This window comes from Myotis myotis, unplaced genomic scaffold (genome assembly GCF_014108235.1).
Source record: "Myotis myotis isolate mMyoMyo1 unplaced genomic scaffold, mMyoMyo1.p scaffold_m19_p_1, whole genome shotgun sequence".
NCBI classification, from domain to species: Eukaryota; Metazoa; Chordata; class Mammalia; order Chiroptera; family Vespertilionidae; genus Myotis; species Myotis myotis.
Window position 1 is genome coordinate 189081593 of NW_023416313.1, and position 21091 is coordinate 189102683.

A 21091-nucleotide genomic window follows, 5' to 3' on the forward strand; every position below is an offset into this window, starting at 1 on the left:
AAAGAAGAAGAAAAGCTAATTTTTTTTTGAATGAATTCAAATGATATTGAAAATATTCTTATTGCATCCCTACTACGTGCTAGGTTCTGGGGACACATGTGAACAAGACAGTTATGATCTCTGCTCTCGTGGATTTTATTGTCTGCTGAGGGGTATAAACAACAATAATAGTAGCAATAATGAAGTCAAAACACAAAATAATCAAATAATTACAAGCTGCAATAAGTGCAGTCTCAGTACAATAGGTGGCTGGAATAGGTGCACGTTCCAGATAGAAAAATACCTGTTGTCTTGGCCACTTTCACAAGCAATATCACTAAATCGGCCACAACACCCTTGAAGTAGGTGTAGTCTCCCTGATCTTAGACACAGGGAGAAGTTGGTTCCAGGGACACACTGGGAACTGCATGTAAGGCTGGTGTCTGACTGCAAGGCTAGCATCCTTTCTGGGCTGTTCTGAGGCACAGCAGGGCCCCCAGCGGGGTCACGGGATGTGGTGGAGTTTCCAGGGTTCTGTCAGCTCTTGGTGCAGCTCTGTTGTCCTGTCTGCAAACTCCCTGCCTGCCAGGGGAAATGAGAAACCCGAGTCCTCTCAATGAGTGCATGGTGGCCTGGATATAATTCACTCCCTGGGGAGGTCTTGTCCTCTTCGTTAGCCATCCAGGCTGGCCAGGCCAGGCCTTGGTTCCCAGTGCATGAGTTCCACGTGGGGGTGGGGATGGGGGCAGCTTGTGGTTAGAGATGACCTTCTGACTGGGACTGCTATTCTAGACCCAGAGCCATGTGCCCAGCCTGTTCCTCACTCTGCCAAGCTGCCTCATATGCATTCATAGTTATTTACATTTCTGCTTGGTCCTCTCCATCCTTCTCTTCACGTGGCAGTGCAATTAGGGTCAGGGTCGCAGATATATGCAGGGGACACTCCATAACAGCTGCCTCACTCCATTGCCCTCTTCTTCTGCAAAATGCACACATACCCACACAGAAGCACTCCACGGGTTACCATCAGATGTACAAAACAGAACCCAAATCTTCGTCTCCCATGGCAAAGAGCCTGGGTGGAAAACGGCACTGAGTTCTTTGCAAATAGGCTTGGCCACTGCAGTGGTTCTCAGCATTTTCAGGCTTAACCCCAGTCAATTCAGATAGCTACTTCCAGCTGCCCCTCCTCCCCTCAGGGGGACCTAAGATCCTTGACTTTACAGGATGTCAGGGGTCAAGGGTGTGTGGTCAAGGTGTTGGGGCATGGTCTGGCTCTTTTTTTTTTTTTTTTTTTTTTAATTCCAAGTATAGTGTTTATTTTTCGACCCATTTGACAATGGCAGGCTTAGAAAACAAACCAAACACTAAACCAACAAGTCTGCAGAGCTGACAACATTGCTTTGCCTTTTCTGCATTGAGATTTCTCATGTAGTTCTCATGCCCTCTGAAGACATTGAAAAATCTTACATAAAAAGATTATTATGATTCTTTTTTTTTTTTTTTTTTTTTTTTTTTAGGAAATATAATGGGCCAAATCTAATCATTTATGTGTATTTCTTTCTTTTTTTTTTTTTTTTTTTTTTTTATAAAATATATATTTTATTAATTTTTTACAGAGAGGAAGGGAGAGGGATAGAGAGTTAGGAACATCGATGAGAGAGAAACATCAATTAGCTGCCTCCTGCACACACCCTACTGGGGATGTACCCACAACCAAGGTACATGCCCTTGACAGGAATCAAAACCCTTTCTTTCTTTTTTTTTTTTTTTTTTTTTTTTTTTTTAATTTATTGCTTAAAGTATTACAAAGGGTATTACATATGTGTCCATTTTATCCCCCCGCCCTAGACAGTCCCCTAGCCTCCCCTATCCCCCAATGTCTTATGTCCACTGGTTATGCTTATATGCATGCATACAAGTCCTTTAGTTGATCTCTTACCCCCCTACCTCCTGCCCCCCAACCCTCCCCGGCCTTCCTGCTGCAGTTTGACAATCTGTTTGAGGCAGCTCTGCCCCTGTATCTATTATTGTTCAAAAGTTTATAATGGTCTCTATTATCCATGAATGAGTGAGATCATGTGGTATTTTTCCTTCATTGACTGGTTTATTTCACTTAGCATAATGCTCTCCAGTTCCATCCATGACGTTGCAAATGGTAAGAGTTCCTTCCTTTTTAGAGCAGCATAGTATTCCATCGTGTAGATGTACATGGTCTGGCTCTTGGCTGATATCTAAGGTGCAAATGTTCTTCTCTGGTTTTTGGTGACTACTTATGTCCCATCTGCATCTCTGAGATGCTCACATTTCTCATTTGGTTCTGCCTATTACAATAGTTCTCACAGGTCACTTGACTATTGTAATTATCTATATGATAAAAGCCTAGTGACCATTACGGTGGAATGACCAGAACAACCGGTTGACCAGTTGCTATGAAGCGCACTGACCACCAGGGGCCAGAGGCTCAACGCAGGAGGAGGAGGCGGCATGCAGTGAGGCCTGGAGGCCACATGCTATGGCCCAGGGATCCCAGGAACCGCAAGCCCAGAGCTTGCTTCTCAAAAAACAAACAAACAAACAAACAAACAAAAAACTGAAAAAACAAAAAAATGGCCCAACACTGCCATCCTGGGAAGAATGGCTCCAGGAGGGAAAGGCTTCCCCAGGACCCACCTGGCGCGGGATCCTGGAGACTCACTGGTGTTGTGCAAGAAGCGCAGCCTTTCCAACACCAAAGCCAGTCACACCAACAGCTGCTCCCTGTCCAGCTCCATGGTGGACACAGTACTGTCTGGCCACCTCAGCTCCAACTTCCAGCTTCTGGCCTCCTGCCCACCCCTTTGTATACTTCCTGTGCTTGGGGACATGGCTTCGGCGTCCCCGGTAGTAGCACTGCAGCACAGCCAGAGAGTGGCAGGCCATAGCCACCAGGGCTGGCTGGGCATGGGCAGTTACACTGTGTGTTTACATTTGTAGGGAAGCAGGGCAGCCCACTCCTGCTGCCGGCCTCACCTTCTAGGCTAAGAAAGGCCCACTGATCTCCATGTTTCTCCTCCTGTCCAGAATGAAAACCTCTTGGGGATGAATGATCCCAGCGATGGGCTCAACACATGCTCAGTGTCACTGTCACAGACATTCCCAGTCATTATAGCCTATTCCTCAGCCTGCAGTGCCCTGCTCTACCCACTGCCACTCCTCACCTGTCACCCCCGGAGGACCACCTTATGTTATCTTATTTGAATGTGAGCAAGAGCTCAAATGCCTTTTCTGTCAATAGCTCCCTTGCCCTACCTTTCTTTCTCTAAAAACCTTGCATTTTAAAAATATATATTTGATTGATTTTAGAGAAAAGAAATAGAGATAGAAACATCAATGATGATAGAGAATCATTGATTGGCTGCCTTCTGGGGATTGAAACCTCTCCTGACCCCACTGGGGACTTCAGGCCCCAATCAACCTGGCCCTGATGGGCCTGATCACACGCCAGGCTTAGGGACCCCACCCGTGCAAGAATTTCGTGCATTAGGCCTCTAGTTATATATATAATACTACAGGCCCAGTGCACAAAAATTTGTGCACTCAGGGGGAGGGGGGCGGTCCCTCAGCCCGGCCTGTGCCCTCTCGCAGTCTGGGACCCCTCGGGAGATAACGACCTGCTGGCTTAGGCCTGCTCCCGGGTGGCAGAGAGCAGGCCTAATCCCTAGGTGCAGCCCCTGGTCGGGCTCAGAGCAGGGCCGATTGGGGAGTTGGGGCGCTGCCCCCTGTCATGCACAGAGCAGGGCGGATCAGAAGGTTGCGATGCCACCCTCAGTCACGCTCCGGGTAGGGCCGATTGGGGGGTTGGGGCACTGCCCCCTGTCACACTCAGGGCAGGGCCGATGAGGAGGTTATGGCTCTACCCCATCACACACAGAGCAGGGCCCGTGGAGCGGGGGTTGGGGCGCCGCCCTCTATCACCCACAGAGCAGGACCGATCAGGGGGTTGGGGCGCCGCCACTGTCACACTCAGGGCAGGGCTGATGGGGAGGTTATGGCTCTACCCTGTCACACACAGAGCCGCAGGGTCATCAGGGGTTTGGGGAGCTCCCCCCTATCAGGCACAGAGCAGGGCTGATCAGGGGGTTGGGGCGCCTTCCCCTGTCTCGAACAGAGCAGGGCCGATAGGGAGGTTGTGGCCCCGCCCCCTGTCACACACAGAGCCGCAGGGAGATCAGGAAGTTTGGGCGCTGCCCCCTGTCACATTGATCCCGGTGCCGGGAGGCCTCTCAGCTCCGCTGATCCCGGTGCTGGGAGGCATATTACCCTTTTATTATATAGGATAGAGGCCTGGTGCACGGGTGGGGGCTGGCTGATTTGCCCTGAAGGGTGTCCTGGATCAGGGTGGGGTTCCCCACTGGGGTGCCTGGACAGCCTGGGTGAGGGGCTGAGGACTGTTTTCAGGCTGGCGGGTGACTGAAGCTCCCAACTGCTCCTTTTTTTCTTTTTTTTATTCTGGGACAGCTTTAGCTCTGAGGCTTGACTCCAGCTCTTAGGCCTCTGCTGCTGAAAGCAGGTATCTGGTTTGTTTGGGTTCTATAATTGAAACACTGTATCAACTCCAGCTCTGAGATCTCGGCTGGCTGAAAGCAGGTTTCTGGGGTTTTGTTTAGCTTCTATATTTGTAACAATGTTTCAAACTGCAAGCTCAGAGGCCGGCAAGGCAGGCGGGGAACATTGGTTTCCTCTGTCACTGAAGCAAGCAAGCCTCATGTTATGTTCAAGCTGCCTGGCTGCCGGTTGCCATCTTGGCTGGCAGTTAATTTGCATATCTTCCTGATTAGCCAATGGGAAGGGTAGCGGATGTATGCTAATTACCATGTTTCTATTTTATTACATAGGATGCATTACATATATATAAAGATCACTTGACAATACTACTATGACTGCTACTACTAAATATTATAATTTTGGAGCTGTGGAAGAGGAATGTGGACTATGGCTCCATTACCTGACTACTCACTGGTTTTGCAACCCTCTTCCCTCATTCTTTACCTGGCTAACTCCTGCCCATTCCTCAGCCTTCAGCTGAAATCTATGTCTCCTTCCACTAAGTTAGATGGTTCCCCCTCTGAGCACCATGCACTTTACTTTCATAATAGTCATCAAAGTCCGTAAATATATATGTACACGTGTGATTCTATGTTTGAGGTTTATCCCTCCCAACATCCCCACCCCATTACATCATAAACCTGCTCAAGGAAGGGGTTTTGTATGTGTTTTGTTTGCTCCTGAATTCTCAGCACCTTGACATCATGCTTAGTATCCACTCACACAAAAGGAAAAAGAAAAAAAGAAGGATATAACGCGAGGCTCTGGGCTCACCCAAGATCCTGTGGCTAATTAGTGGAACAGCAGCACTTAAACCGAAGCATTTGGTGGCCTGTAACAGTGCCCTTTCCAGCCATAATGAGTGGTTTGCCATTGTGACAAGGTGTTAAAATCTGGATAATGCCTTCCAGATTCTGAAGACCTGTTTTTAATTAAAAAATAACAGAGTGTAAGATTGTGGCCTGAAAGGGGGTGCCCAATGAAAAGTGCCGTTACCGTACTGCTTGGAATTACACTGCTTGGAATTGGCAGCATTCCCAAGAAACCCTGAAGAAATCCTTGAGGTGGGCCATGCTGTGCTCATGTTAGGAAGCCAAAAGACATTGGGGGGAAAGAGAACACCTCTGTCCACTGCCCTTGTCCTGTCTGCACCCATAGACAAGGGTTCTCAGTGTCCCTGTGGAGAAGGTTCAAAGTCAGAGGTGAGCAGAGCTGATTGCAGGGGGGAGATGCACCGGAGCCTCTGGAATTACTGCCTTGAGTCCCGCTTGACCCAATGGAATATTGAGAGGCTGTGGTGAAGAGGGAGAAAGTGCCCCTGGCAAAAATATGATCTCTGGCCCCTCATCTGTCTATCATCCTGGTGATTGCCCTGGCATTTGGTGAGATGTGCATGAATATCTAGATGAATTGGGAAGGGCAGAAAATAAGTTGGGTTTTTCTCCCTATGTGAGACTACCTCCCTCTCTCAAGTTTGGCCTGGCTGAGTGTGACTTCTCACCAGCTTCCTAATAAGGCCAATTGGAGCAGAGTTGTTACTGGGAAGATGGTTTGCTTGATGCTGACGTGGGTCATGGAGCCTATATCTGATTGAGTCCAATGAAGGTGCTGAACTTAGGCCTGGTGGGAAGCAATGAACAGCAAGACCAAGAAGAACATTAGCTGCCAGGGCATCCGAACTTCATCAGGCCATGCAGTTGACCTTCCACTCGATGTTCATTTCCTTCATCCTGCTCATGTCACTGCCTTGTATCCTACATGGTCACAATAATGTTGAGAATGGGAAGGGTTGATGTTTAATTTATCACACTCACCAAACAGCTGTAGGTCTCTCTCAAGCTTTAACTGCAGGCATGACAGTTAACCCCTGATAATTTTATATAGCTAACTCCTAATTATTTAATGTATTGGTAAGGATTAGTTTTGTTGTAACAGAAGCCTGAATATAGTAGATTAAGTACACAGTGGCTTGAATTCTTTTACTTAAAAAATTCTGGAAGAAAGCAGTCCAGGGTACATATGGCAGCTCCATGGAGTCATTAGAGCTAGGAACCTTTCTCTTCAGCACACAGTTTTCATTACTAAAGTCTTCTTAGAAGAAGAAGGCTGCTGAAGCTCTAGCCATCATACCTACATCCCAGGAAGCATGAAGGAGGACAGAGTGGAAGGACAAAGGGCTCTTTTCCCAGCAGGGTCAGGTATCTTTAAACCTCTTTAAACAGTCTTCTTGGAAGAACCACACAATGTGGATCAGAACTTAGTCACATGGCTACAGAAAACTGCAAAGCAGGCTGGGAAATGCTTTTCAGCTGAGTACCTTGCTGGACCAAACAAATTCAGGGTTCTGTTACAAGGAAAAAAATAAGAAAGTGCTATTGGGGAGTAAGTAACAGTTTTTGCCACATTCTGTTTGGATTTCTTGGGGCTCTTTCTATTTTGTATTCCTGTTTTCCTGATATTGGGACTTTTCAAGGAGAAAAGGAAATAGAAAGAACTGAAAGTCAACCAATCCGTTTTATTGCTCACTATCAGATTTTATTTCAAAAAAAAAAAAAAACTGCCCGAGAAGAGATCAGAATCCCTGTCTCGATCTTCATTAGGATGTAGACATTTCCATATATCTCACACCTGCAGGTGTGGAGGGGGTAGGTGCTAAGTTTAGCTGTGGATATCTAGGGGAAAGGTTTAGTGGCAGGTAGACACATAGGTCTAGAGATGGAGGGAGAGGTAAGGGGTGAATACACAGATCTGGGGGGCCCCTGGTCAGATGGGAGTGGGAGCCCTAGGAGATAACCCCAATATATGTTCCTCCTGATTGTTTACTTCCTATTTTTACTGGCCATTCATCTCCATTGGAGAGTTTCTATGACAACCATGGGGGAAATGTCTATAATGTGTATGAACTCCCCAGAAGTCAGGTATTTGGCCAGCACAAAGAGTTGCTATGAACTTCTAGCCAAATTTCAAGAGATTCTGAGAGAGTACATGTTATTTTCCCTGGAATACCCATTTCTTTCATGAGTAATTTCATCTCTAATCCTCCTTGCTTCACACATCAACAGATTTACTTGATGTCCAGTGACCTAAAAAAGGAGAACAGTCTTGACCAAGGTTCCAGCATGCTTATAGTGATAAATTACTAAAGCTTTCCTCAGCAGTCCTGCCTGTGATCCCTGCATGAAGGGAGGTTACTAAGGGCACAGCAGCTTTTTAGGTAAACTGCAGTGTCTCCCAAGCTCTCCAGGATCCTCCTCCCTGCCCCACTCCTGTGCACATGTCTCTCTTCCTTAACCAGAGCACCAACTTGTAACTTGTCTGCTTCAACAGCTGTTTTTTCTACTGGACTGTAAACTCTTGGAAAAGAAGAACCAATCTCAGTTAAATTTGATATCCTCAGCATTTAGGACAGTGCCTAGCACTTACATGGTCCTCATTAAGTATCTGTTGAATGGATAAATAAATAAATAAGAATCAAATTGTTGTAATAGAAATTGAAAACACTTCTATTAATAGGCAGAGATTGCCTGGCAAGTTTTCACATATGGACTGTGTTGACATGACATAATGCTTTATTGTTTTGACATCTGGCACATGCATGTTGTGCAGAAAGCCAGGTATGGGTCATGAAACTTGGCCACAAAAAAGGGAATGAGAGACGGGGGAAGAAAAAAAGGAAGAGATGGGGGGTGGGGGGGGAGAAGAAGCTTGTGGTTTCCTAAATTCTATGCTTGTAGAAACAGGGATGATCTTCATCTGTTATTATATCTTACAGTTTGTAGTGTCACCAAAAAGTAAAAACCTGAAGGAATGAAACTAACAACAAAGTGGTTTGGGGAGGAAAAACTAAATAAATGCACATTTCTCTTGGAGGAAAAATGGGAATCCATTTGTCAATGGTTAAGCAATGTGATCTTTAAGGGGTAAGAAGCAGTGAGTTGTTGAATTTGACTGGCTCCATAACCCTTGACCAACCTATGTCCCATCTCTTGTGTTCACCTCTAGTGAAACTCTCCTCTTCTCCTTTGATTTTTGCTAAAGGGTCCTTTCCAAGCCAACCAGTCTTGTGAGCACCAAGCCTTATTTTCTTCAGATATAATCTTGGCCACCTGTGCTCTGTCTTAGCCTTACTTAGGTCATCTCTCCAGAATTCCTTCATGACCTTCCTTTGGTGATGTTTTTCTTTTGGCCATTCCTCCAGGTTCTTGCTTCAGATAGCAACCTCATTCTCCTCACCTCATGTCTTACTCCTCAATGAGAGTTTGTCTTATAAGGACTGGGGATGGAGGCTGTGAGAAAGGCTGTCATAGCCTTTACTATCAGGCCACCTCAAGTGATGGACCTCAGCCATGATTTCACACTAGAATCACCTGAGGAGCTTTTAAAGTTCTCAGAGCCTAGCCAGGGGTGGGCAAACTTTTTGACTCGAGGGCCACAATTAGTTCTTAAACTGGACCGGAGGGCCGGAACAAAAGCATGGATGGAGTGTTTGTGTGAACTAATTATAAATTTAAAGTAAACATCATTACATAAAAGGGTACGGTCTTTTTTTTTTTTTTTTTTAGTTTTATTCATTTCAAACTGGCAGGCTCCGGCCCGCGGGCCGTAGTTTGCCCACGGCTGGCCTAGGCTGTACCCCATAACATTGAAATCAGAATCTCTTGGGACGGGACCCAGGTATCAGTATTTTAAAAATCTCCCCATGGATTCTAATGTGAAGCTAAGGCTGAGAACCATGCTTGTCAGCCTCAAGAAGGGTTTTTATACATAGCTCCAGGCATCCCTGAACCCTCTGAAATTGAGTTCAAAATTCTGTGCATTTTTCTAGGAGAATGTGTAGCTTTCACCATATTTTTTAAAGGCACTTAGGATCTACAAACCCAGTAGCTGAAGATCATAATAAAAATTCTAGCTAAAAACAGTCTATTCTGTTGGCTGACTTGGAGAACGGCCTTGGGGAAAAGGTTCAAATGGATTCTCACAAGTTTTTTAAAGGTGAAATTTTAGGTAGTAGATCCCTTGCACTGCTTATATTTTCTCATCTCTAATGTAAAAGCACGTGAGGGACATTTTTCTAGGCAAGGTGTATAAGCCTGGTTCTCGACTCTATCGCATTAGAACGGAAAAAGACAAGCTGATGGGAACAAAGGGATGAACATGGCCCAGAGGGAATGCCGGTTAGGAGAAGCAGCTGTTGAGTGACTGGTTTTGCATGTGCGGCAACAGTGGTCTGAGATCTCTGACAGCTCTGAGGCACAGATGGCGTACTGATCAGAGACCAAGGCACCCGCCTCGCCTAGGCTTCTGTTGCTGTAACTGCATATACATACAAGCAAATATATGTACTTCGCGCCTTGCCTTGATTCATGTTGACAGAGTTACTTGGTCAAGCAGGTGGGTAAGAATGATTCTCCCAGCAGGAAAAGTCTGCTTCAGCTGCTTCATGAACAGCTATCCTGTGATAATGAGCTTCACCCCGTGCCACCGCTAAAGCTGCTGTCCCCTTCAGCAGCAGCCACATTAGAGAGGTCAATGCATTCACAGTAAGCTCTGGAGGGGTGTGTGTGTGTGTGTGTGTGTGTGTGTGTGTGTGTGTGTGTGTGTCTGTGTCTGTGTTTACATTCAGAGCCTGCCAGATACTTATTAAAGGTGATGGCACCCACTAATTAAACTAATTAATTTTTGTCCTCTCCAAAGATTACAAATTTATTGCCAATGGTTTGAGCTTCATCTGGACTCTAGTTTCCTCCTTTGCAAAAGGAAGATGTTGCACAAAAACGATCATGTCATCACTCATGCATAATACCCTCATCAGCTCCCCATTCCTGAGAGCCACAGGATCCCGGGGTTTATATTCAGACACCATTATGTTAACAAGAAAGGTCTTAGGTGCCTGAGACTTGCTCTTATCTGTTTTACATCTTGGCTTTTCACAAGATTTCTTTTGATGGGTGGGTGCACTAGAAATTAGGAAGTTTTCAAAAAGCAGACTATGAAAACTATCGGTCCAGACACAAAGTCTGGTAAAGGGTGGGTTAATGCAGGAAATCCATCTCTGAGTTACTAAAATGGTGCCAGCGAACTCAGGTTTCTACACTCACGTCCTTACACGGCTGGGAAATAGGAATCTGATTCCATTCCCATTGCGATAGATGGCAGCCCATGTTGGAAAACTTAGAAACAATCCTCCTTGGCTGCTCTTTCTCTGATAAGTACTTTGCCCCATACATGCAAGGTTTCAATTAGTGGGAAGTTGGCAGGAAGCTGAGATTTGGAAATCAAATATGTATGTCAAGGTGTTGTTTACCAGGTAAGAGTGATTCATTTTATCATTGAAATTTTAAAACCTTCATATGGTTCCCAAGAAGATGTCTGATTTAGAAAAGGCCAGGAGATAACTGAAGAAAAAGAACTATGGAAAAGTTAGAACTATTTAAATGAGTTCTTTCCAGAATTTAAACTATGTTTGGATTGACAAAAATTGATTAGTAGAGGTATCTGCTTTGTTGATTTGCTTTATGCAGTTTTTATTAATACATTTTCAGTTCCACTACCAAGCCCACTGAATAACTGACATGTTGAAAAAATATTTACAAACTGCTGGTTTGAGGAGTTGTCTAATTATTAGTCTGCTCATATGTCTGGGCCTGGCTCTGCCTAGGAAATAAGAACTTGTTCCTTATTCTAGTTCATCATGTTCTTTACAGTTGGGCTTCAGATTCCATTTCAATCCTTTTCCATCATCATTTATCCCATGAATAACTATGGATTACTACAGTATGCATTAACTTCTTCCCAACCTTCCCCTATTCCATTCACTTTATCAGGAATACCCCCTTTTCCCTCTCACATATCTGAGAAACTCCAAAACACTCTTCAAAACCTAGCTCTAATATCACCTCTGTGAAGCTGTCCATAGCTCTCTCAGTCATTCACCCCTTCTTATACTCCTGATCACACCAAACAGGGGTGGGGACCGTCGGGCCAGGGGCCTATATAAAGCCCTGGAAATCATTTGGTTTGGCCCTGCCAAGGCATTAGGGGTGAGTTAATTACATGTTTGACCAAATATAGCAGGCTACTTTTTAAGTTGATAATTTTGTATGGTCTGCAAATGATGTTATAAATGTCCAAATGGCCCTTGGCAGAAAAAAGGTTCCCCACCCCTGCTCTACAACATAAGTTATAAGTGATTTTTTTTTTTTTTTTTTTTTTTACTGAACCATGAACTCCTTGAGGCAAGCGGCTATGTTTTATATATCCTTATATCCCCAGTGTATATCACAATGGAGCCCAAAATCTCAGAGTTTTGTAAGACAATCATACAGCCTATTTTAAAGGCTGTTATCAAGGAATCAAAATAAAAGTGTCTAGGTCAGTCACCATTGCCTGGGGCTAATTTACTGATATTTGGCACTACCTGACAACTCTATCAATTTCCTTCTTCAGAATCAATGTATATCCCATGGGGTCAGAAACCTCCAGCCCTGACACCAATGAGCAGAGAAATAAGGAGAAAAAGTCTGGGATCATCAACTAACTTTAGTTTTGGAAAGTTAATGGAAGCTCCCTGAGATTCAACTGATAAAGCTGGATATGGTGATTTCAGGTCATTAGGACATGGTTAAAAAGGAAAGGAGTAAATGATATTTTTGTGTTGTTGCTACCACACAGTCCAACTGGTACTTTTACTGTCTTCTATTCTTCATACCTTCTTTCTTCAATCTTTCTCTTGTAAGTTTGGCCTTTTTGATAATGTGTTTATTCGTTCATAATTTCATGTATGAGAAAAGAATAATTGGCTTTGAAAAGAGCTCTTCTACACTCGAGAAGCTAATGGGAGGGACTATGGAGATGGGGAGAAAGCGATATTTAAATTCAATCACCAAGGTGTTAGATTCTAGGAAATCATGTAGGTATACAACATATCAACTCTTCATTCTCACAAGTAGTTTTAAAAGAAGAAAAACTAGATGACGTAGGTTCTGTAGACTCGATCCTCTCAATAGCCTTCTGATGGAACACACTAGCTACTTACAGGTCTGGCAGCTGTGATGGACATCCTAACGTGTAGTTGCTTAAAGGAGATTGGGAGTCTCCCTGGCACCTAAGAGTTTCGTGTGAGCCACCCAGGGCTGGCTTGGTGGCTTCTCGGGTTCAGGGACCCAGGCTTCTTCAGTCTTGCCACTGTCATTCCTGGGGTGGGCCTCCCACACGATCCAGTTCAGCTCACAACCACGTTTGAACTGCAGCCAGTGGAGACAGGAAGGGGCACGTGAAGTAGCCCCCCTCCCCCTTTTCAGCAATGCCTGGCTGTGGCCCACATCACTCATGATCATTTGTGTTGGCCAGAACTTAACCATATGGCTAAGTTTTAGTTAAAAACAAGGGGTTTTATTACTACAGAAGAAGGGAGCAGGAGTCTTAGGGGGCAACTGTCAATTTCTGCCATGTTGTCAATTCATGAGTTTTCCTCAAATTTGCCATTAATTACAATTACTTCTATTTTGTAAAAACTTCTTTTTCTTGTTAAGGGAAAGCTTATATGTTGGCATCTGTGGACACATATGGGCCCCTTTCTGGTTGCCGAAAGTTTTCTTGATTGATTTCTGTAAGTCCCTTAAGAGTGACATAATTAGAATATTCACATCCAAGAGCATAAGAATTCATTGGGTTTTATGCCCAAATATATGAAGAGAAAAACTGACTAAGCAACAAACACTGCCATCACATTTAAAATTTTACTCTGAAGAAGTATGCATCCCGTTTTACAGATGGGAAAGTAATATTTCCAAGGTCACAAAGCTGCTGAGTGACAGCAGGGATTCAGACTCATGTCTGCCTGACTCTGAAGCCTGTAAGCTTATAGGGGCTCTTAAGTGTTAAGCAGTAAACGCTTTGAGCATCTGATGGCCATAGATCTTCTCCCCCAGGATTCAGCTGCAGAGAGTTTAAAATTTCCACCCACAGACAAGTTTATCACCCCTCTGCCTCCCACCACTCCCGCAAGGTTAAGAAACACGTTCTCTGCAAACAGATTCCATACTCTGTAAGAATGCTCCTCTCTGCCCATGGGTAGCATGAGGACTTGTTTCCCTATGCCCTTCCTCACTGTGATATGAGAAAAACCTTGCATGTGGATTCCAAAGTACTTGTCCATTTGAAGAAAAAGGCCGAGGTGGGGAGAAAGGCTGTGATGAGGTCTGCAGGATGCACAGGACAGATGGCCCCAAGAAGGTGCAAGTGAGAGTAAGACTACTGCTGCTTAGCAGGCTTACAGCCAGGGCATGAGGAGGGGCTGTGCTAAGTCCAGGGGGACCCCAGGTAGCCATTGGGAAGTCTGGCTTCTGACCTGGAAGTGCAAAACAGACCAGAGGGCAAAGGGCACTTGAGTGCCAGCAGCTGCTTTCCTGGAAAGACTGAAAATCTCTTACCCTGAGTCCCAATTAACCTGGCCTGGACTGGACCTGAGGTCTTCTCAGGAGACTTAACAGTCCAACATTGACTTTCATGAACAAACTAGAGGCCCAGTGCATGAATTCATGCACGGGTGAGGTCCCTTGGGGTGGCCTGCAGGGATCAGGCTGAAACTGCTCCTACCTACCGCTTCCATTCAGCCCGCCGGCCCCTCTGTGCCTGCCATGGGCTCACGCCCAATCAGTTCTGATCGGGTACCCATCCCAACAGGGGTTAAGAGGGGGGAGCGGGACGCGATCAGCCCTCTGGGCGGGTGATGGGATGCCCTTGTTGGCCCAGGATCCGGATCCATCTTGCTGACATTTGCGCCGGTTGTCAGGAGCTACCTGGTGGCCACTTTTATATCATTTCTTCCTTGCAGAGCGTCTAGGGAGGGGAAGTGGCCATGGTGCCTGAGGCCGAGTCCCAGGAGGCTGGCGGCACTGTGGGGATGGTGCTGGTGGTGCCAACGCCGGTCCATCAGTGCCTGGCCTGTTCTCCAGAGATTGGACCTGCAGGACTACTGAGGGAGTGAGTGGCTGCCACCGGGCTGGTGGCCTGCCAGGACAGGTCAGTCAGCTGAGCAGTGCTCCCTCTGTGGGAGCACACTGACCACCAGGGGGCAGCTCCTGTGTGGAGCATCTGCCCCCTGGTGGTCAGTGCACATCATAGCAACCGGTCGATGGGTCATTCGGGTGTTTGGTCATTCGGTCACTTAGGCTTTTATATAGATGGGAACCGTTGGGAGTATATATTCCTCTCCATTGTGCCTACCATTTATTTATGTAATAATTTATATTGGAAACATACTGTGGCTTACTCAGTCTGTAGTAATTCCCCTCAAGCTCCCTGGCTTATAAAAAGAATTTGCAAAAGCCTTTTGAAGTTTTGGGTATTTCAGAGAACCTGCAAAGTTCCAGATGTCTTACCTTAATGATAGGGCGACTCCATGCTCGGCTGTAATAATCAGTCCTCCTGGTATAAACCATCCCTGACACCGTCACAGACGTACTCTAAGTGATGGTTTTGGAGTATATAAGTCTGCACCAAAGTCACCCAGGAGAGTCAAGAGAGGCTGCTGCCTGTTGTCCCTGGAATGTGGGCCACACCTGAGGGAAAAGTGGGGGACTGGTAGGAGGTGGTGGGGAGGTGAAGTGGGGGGAGGGAGGCCAGGTGGCAGGGAGGCCAAGCGTGGCTGACTGGAGAGGTTTGAACTGCCATCCAGAGGAAGCTGTGCCTCAGAAGACAGTGGAGATGATTTTGACCACTGTTTTTCTCTACAAGGAACTGGTAATTTACACAGAAGTTTTATAGATGGTTATTTCTGGGTCCTTAGAGTGAAGGACCCAGGGAGGTCTGGCTCCTTCTAGTCAGACTGTATGGTTCAGAACAGAATAATAGAAGTTTAGGGATTTTAGAGATGTTAATTTTGATTTTTTAAAAGAGAACCTCATGAGATGAGATTTCCTAATTGAAAAAACTTAAGTCGTTTAGAAGAACTGGATTCAGAAGGGAGAGGAAAGCTTAACATGGGAGCAGCTCAGGGGCACTAACAGGTCTACTGGTAATTACCATGTCCAGAAGCAGGGGTGAGATGGAACACAAATTATTAGCTTTTACAACTTGTTACTTTTCCTAGCCAAAGGCTAATGGAAGAAGGTGATCCTCGCTGCAACCATGGAATGACTGGTTGCAAATGTTGCTCTCTGGGAATTACTCAGAGCATTTACCCTGCAATCAGAGTAGCTATCGCTAATTCTCACTTCTTTGCTTGCTCCAAATGTCAAGGCTCATCGAAAAACCACTTCCTAACAATATTCTCATAAGTCATAATTGTTTCAGGCTTTTAAAGATATAAATGTCTAGGTGAAATCTGGTAGTTTTCCCACTATCATCTTTTCTAAATTCACTGTTTAATATGGAATATGTTACACATACAACAGAGAATATATATATACTAGAGGCCCAGTGCATGAAATTCTTGCACTAGTAGGATCCCTAGTGGCTGGCGGCAGCTGGCCAGGGCCTCCCTCCCTTCCTCCGCCGGCACCTCCCCCTGGTCAAACTCCCAGAAGAACTCCTGGTTGAGGGGACAATTTGCATACTATGCTTTTATTATATAGGATATTGTGTATATATAAAATTTAAATATTTATTTTAAAATATATGCTTTATTTTAAAGAAGTTTAATTTTTTACAAGAGACAGGAAAAGATGATAAAAAAAAACTAAAGAAATTACATATAAAAATTACCTATATGGAAACTAGAGGGATAGCTTCTATACCTGACTGTTGGCTGGTTCAAAAGCTCTCAAGGGCCTTTGGTTATAACATATGAGGTGAGTCCTTAGGGCAGCCTCCAGCAGTGCCCTAAGATATTCAGTATCACATGAAACTTCTTGTCAACCTTCAAAGCTATGACTCTTTTATGTCATCTCCCACTCTAAAAGAAGGACCTTTGGTATTCTTTGTTTCTTCATCAGTAAATCTGTGGTAGAGATTTCTGGCAGACTCATAGCAGACTATTTTGGTCGATGTAGGATCTTTTATGTCGTTGTTGTTGGCATTATTATAGGCGTCCCCCCCTTTACCCTCTTCTAACCCTCCTGCCCCTCTCTCTGGCCATCACCACATTGTTGTTGGTGTCCATGGGCTATGCAAATGTGTTCTTTGGCTAATCTCTTCAGCTTCTTTCATCCAGTTCCCCCCATTTCCCTCCCCTCTGACCTCTGTCAGTTTATTCCATGCATCCATTCCTCTGGTTCATCAGTTTATTTTGTCCATTAGATTCTATATGCAAGTGAGGTCTGTCTTTCTCTCCTGGCTTATTTTGTTTAGCATAAAAACCTCCAGGCCCATTCATGCTGTTGCAAAGGGTAAGAGTTCCTTCCTTTTTACAGCCGAGTAGTATTCCATGCTGTAAATGTACCACAGGTGTTTTATCCACTCATTTGCTGATGGGCACTTGGGCTGTTTCCAGATCTTGGCTATTGTAAATAACACTGCTATGAACTTAGGGGTGCATATATTCTATCTTACAGATGTTTCAGGATTCTTAGGATATATACCCAGAAGTGGGATTTCTGGGTCAAAAGGCAGTTTCATTTTTAATTTTTTTTTTTTAGAAACTCTACACATACTGTTTTCCACAGTGGCTGCACCAGTCTGCATTCCCACCACCAGTTCCCTTTTCTCCGTAACCTCGCCAGCACTTGCTTGTTGATTTATTGATGGTAGCCATTCTGACAAGTGTGAGGTGATATCTCATTGTGGTTTTGATTTACATCTCTCTGATCTTATATTTACTGATTACTGCCTTGTTGATTTCTTTAATAACATCATTAACTTGACAATAGGTTAAGCAGGATTTCATGTACACAGGAATGTCATTGAACTCATCACAAGTTATAAATGGCATTTCTTTAATTTCTTTGTTCTTCAGGGGGCTTCTTTGTGGCTGCAGATTCCTCAACTTTGACAGGTTCTTCAGGGTCAAGATCTGATATAGTCACAAAGTTCTGGGTCACTGAACTTGAGGCAAATGGGAAGGTATGTTTTCTTTGAGATGTTCCACATTTTACAATCTTCTTCAAGAGATTCACTGAATTCCTTGAGTGAACAGGTAGATTGTACTTGATACTGACTTTCTAATTCCAATTTACTTAGTTTGTTTATTAAATGATTTCATTTCCTATTTTATTTAATATAGTCTTTAAGGTAGATTCTTGACCCACAGTTTCTTAATGACAAAGATTTTTATATATTGACAATCATTTCATTAATATGAGAGCATATTTGTTCCAGATCTGAGGAGGCCATCCTTTAAGCCTCTCGTACAGGTCTGGAAGCAAAAAGCACAATTTAAAGATTTATAATAAAATTAACCTGGATAATCACCCACAATAAAACATTGCTAGTACATGTAGAGCCCTCTGTATACCCTTCCTTAATTGCATCTCTCCTCTCTCCCATGAAGAAGTATCCACTCTCCTGAATTTTGAATTCATTATTCTCTTGCTTCTCTTTAGGTTTTACCTTATTTGTATGCATCCCTTAAACTATATTATTTAGTTGTTTAATTTCATATGACTGGAATCTTACTATATATATTCCTCTGTGTCCTGTTTGTTTCATTCCATGCTATATCCCAAGATAATGCTGATCTAAATGTTCAGTGTGAGATTTTTTTTGAAAGTGCTAATGCAGATTCTTGCTCCAAATCTTTTAAAAATTTTATCTTTTTTGATGTCCCTCCCCCAGCATTGACCCCCCCCCCCCCCCGCTCCCCTTCTTGCTCCAAATCTTGATGAGGGATGCTCTTAGTTCTTAGGAATTCTCAGAGAAAACTTTTTTCATATTTATTTCTCTACTAATAGTCAAGGCCAAAATAAGTAATAATTTTAAGCATCTCCCTGTGAAAAATTGTCCCCCAACTCCACCCCAGTTTACCTCTGAGGGTCTGGTCTTCTCAATGTCCTGGCTTTAGTGGGTGGAGGGGGTAGGCTCTAATCCAACCTCCCACTGTGCTGGGGCCCCAGGCTCTTCTTTCCTCCACTAAAACCCATGTGTCAGGCCATTGGGCATTAACAGAGGCCATAGACAAGTGCTTCAGTCTTTCTTGTCTCTTAGATTTAGGTTTCCTCATTGATTTGAATTTCTGAGGATTGCTCTTACATCTATTTTCCAGGCTCAGCCTGTAAGAGATCTTTTCATGTGTTTTTAGATGTTCTGTACTGGACAACTTGTCTGCCATATTGCTGACTATGGCAGTGTTCCCTAATACATTTTAGTTTGAATCCTTAGAATTTGATTAGAATATTTCTTTGTAACAAAACACCAATCCTTAGAGTCATATTCTCTTAAGGAATGGCTTAACATGACCTTCAAATACTTTTAACCTGTCCGGTTCAGCTATTCAATACTTCCCATCACGGGCAACCTAACTGCCTGAACCAAGAAAGCCAAAAATGTATCATCTCTTCAGCTGACTCTGAAATATTGGTGTGCTGGACAGAGTCTAAGGTCACCCTCATGATCCCCACTTCCTGGTGTTCACACTCTTGTGTAATCCCCTTCTCTTGAGTGTGGGCAGGACATGTGACTTGCTTCCAACAAACTTATTTGTATCCTTGCTAACACATTAGCACTGCTAGTGGGGAATGGCCTATCACCACCCAGCTCTGATGCTGAATGGCACAGGGCAGAAATACCTCCTCATCTATCTCACATCTTCCCCGTTGGTCCTGTTTCCTTCTTGGCCCCAATGGGAGTTTCAATTTGGAGTATCTACTCCAGAAATCCAATGCTCAGCAGCCAGTCCTGCTTTGTACTTTCTCTTCCCTGCTTTTGCACAAGGGCACCAAATCACCTCAAATATCCCCTGTGAAGATTTACTAGTACTCCCAGAGGTGAGGACTGGCCCACTGGGTGATTATCTTGCTAGGTTGGTGTTTAAACTACAATGGAAAGAAACATGTCTCACATCTGTAGAGCTAATGGGATAAAACAAATTCACTTAATCATTTATTGATTTCTTTATTCAATTGCTGTCACCGAGTGCCTATTAAATGCAAGGAACTGTTAGGTGCCCAGGAAAATAGAAATGGGCACTGCATCATTGAAGTCAGTTGTTTTCCAGTAAAGAACCCATTGAGTTGTGTGAAGGAGAATAGTAGGCAAGAAAGACCTCAAAGACCCTTTGTAGCTGAGCCATGCTCATGCAGGGCAGGTGTGGTGGCTTTGCCCCTAGAGCAGCCATGGGCAAACTACGGCCCGAGGGTGGCCCGTATGAAATGAATAAAACTATTGAAAAAAAAGACCGTACCCTTTTATGTAATGATGTTTACTTTGAATTTATATTAGTTCACACAAACACTCCATCCATGCTTTTGTTCCGGCCCTCCGGTCCAGTTTAAGAACCCATTGTGGCCCTCGAGTCAAAAAGTTTGCCCACCCCTGCCCTAGAGTAAGGGTACGAGTAGACACTTAACAGCCACAGGGCAGGGCAGTGAAGGAATACAAACTGTGTCCCAGTTTGCCATCTTGCCATATGATGTTGGGCAAGTCCCCTCACCCATCTGGTTTTAGTTTTTCTGTGTTCTCTGTGATAATCTGAAGCCCTCTTTCCTTCTGTCTGGCAGAGAGTCCAAATCTGGGTTCCACTTCTGGCCCTGCTGGCCACTGGCCCAGCTTTTGTGCATGCTTCTCTAGGCCAGGCTGGGCCAAACACATGGGCATGGCTGGATGTTGCTCTAATAAAAAGCAGTTGACAGCAGAACACCAGGACTTGTTCATTCCCTGCCAAGTCATGTCAAGTGAAGAAGCACGTGCTCAGAAAAGTTCAGAGTAGCTCCATGGCATACCCAGGGATGCTTGGAACTAGTTGAAAGGAGGTGGGGACAGCTTACCACGTCTGGATGCCAGGTGCCAGCTGTCAAGCCTAGGGTTTCACATCGGAGCTGAGTTGCTTAAGCTTGGCTGTGGGCCTCTGGGCAAAAGACTGTCTTCATGCCTAAAAGGAGCTGTATACAAACAATGGATCCGTGTCATGGCAGTTGGCAGGAGGAAGGATGGCCGCCTCCAAGGAGAGAACCAACACGCTGGCCCAAATAGGCAAGAAAAGCTTTGAAAATCAGAGGGTTTAGAGATCAGGGAAGGGAACTTTGAACCCTCTTCTAGTTTTAACTTCAATTTAATTTGGTAAATAATTTTTGACTGCCTACTACTGGTCAGACCTCTCACAAGCACATGGGATATGTCAGTGAACAAAAAAAGTCTTCTTCTTTTTTTTAAAATATATTTTTAATTGATTAAGATATTACATATGTGTCCTTATCCCCACGTTGCCCCCTACCACCCCCCCTCCACCCCCCTGCTCATGCCCTGACCCCCCCCCCCGCCCCCCCGTTGTCCGTGTCCATTGGTTAGGCCTATATGCTTGCATATAAGTCCTTTGGTTGATCTTTCCCCCTTACCCCCACCCTCCCCTACCTTCCCTCCAAGGCCCGACAGTCCAATCAATGTCTCTCAGTCTCTGGATCAGTCCTTGTTCATCAGTTTATGTTGTTCATTA

At 44.6% G+C, this 21091-nt stretch overlaps 1 pseudogene; it reads right to left on the reverse strand.

Annotated features, from left to right (window-relative positions):
* Positions 1-16366: 16366 nt before the first annotated feature.
* Positions 16367-17838, reverse strand: LOC118678566 (annotated as a pseudogene).
* Positions 17839-21091: the final 3253 nt, after the last annotated feature.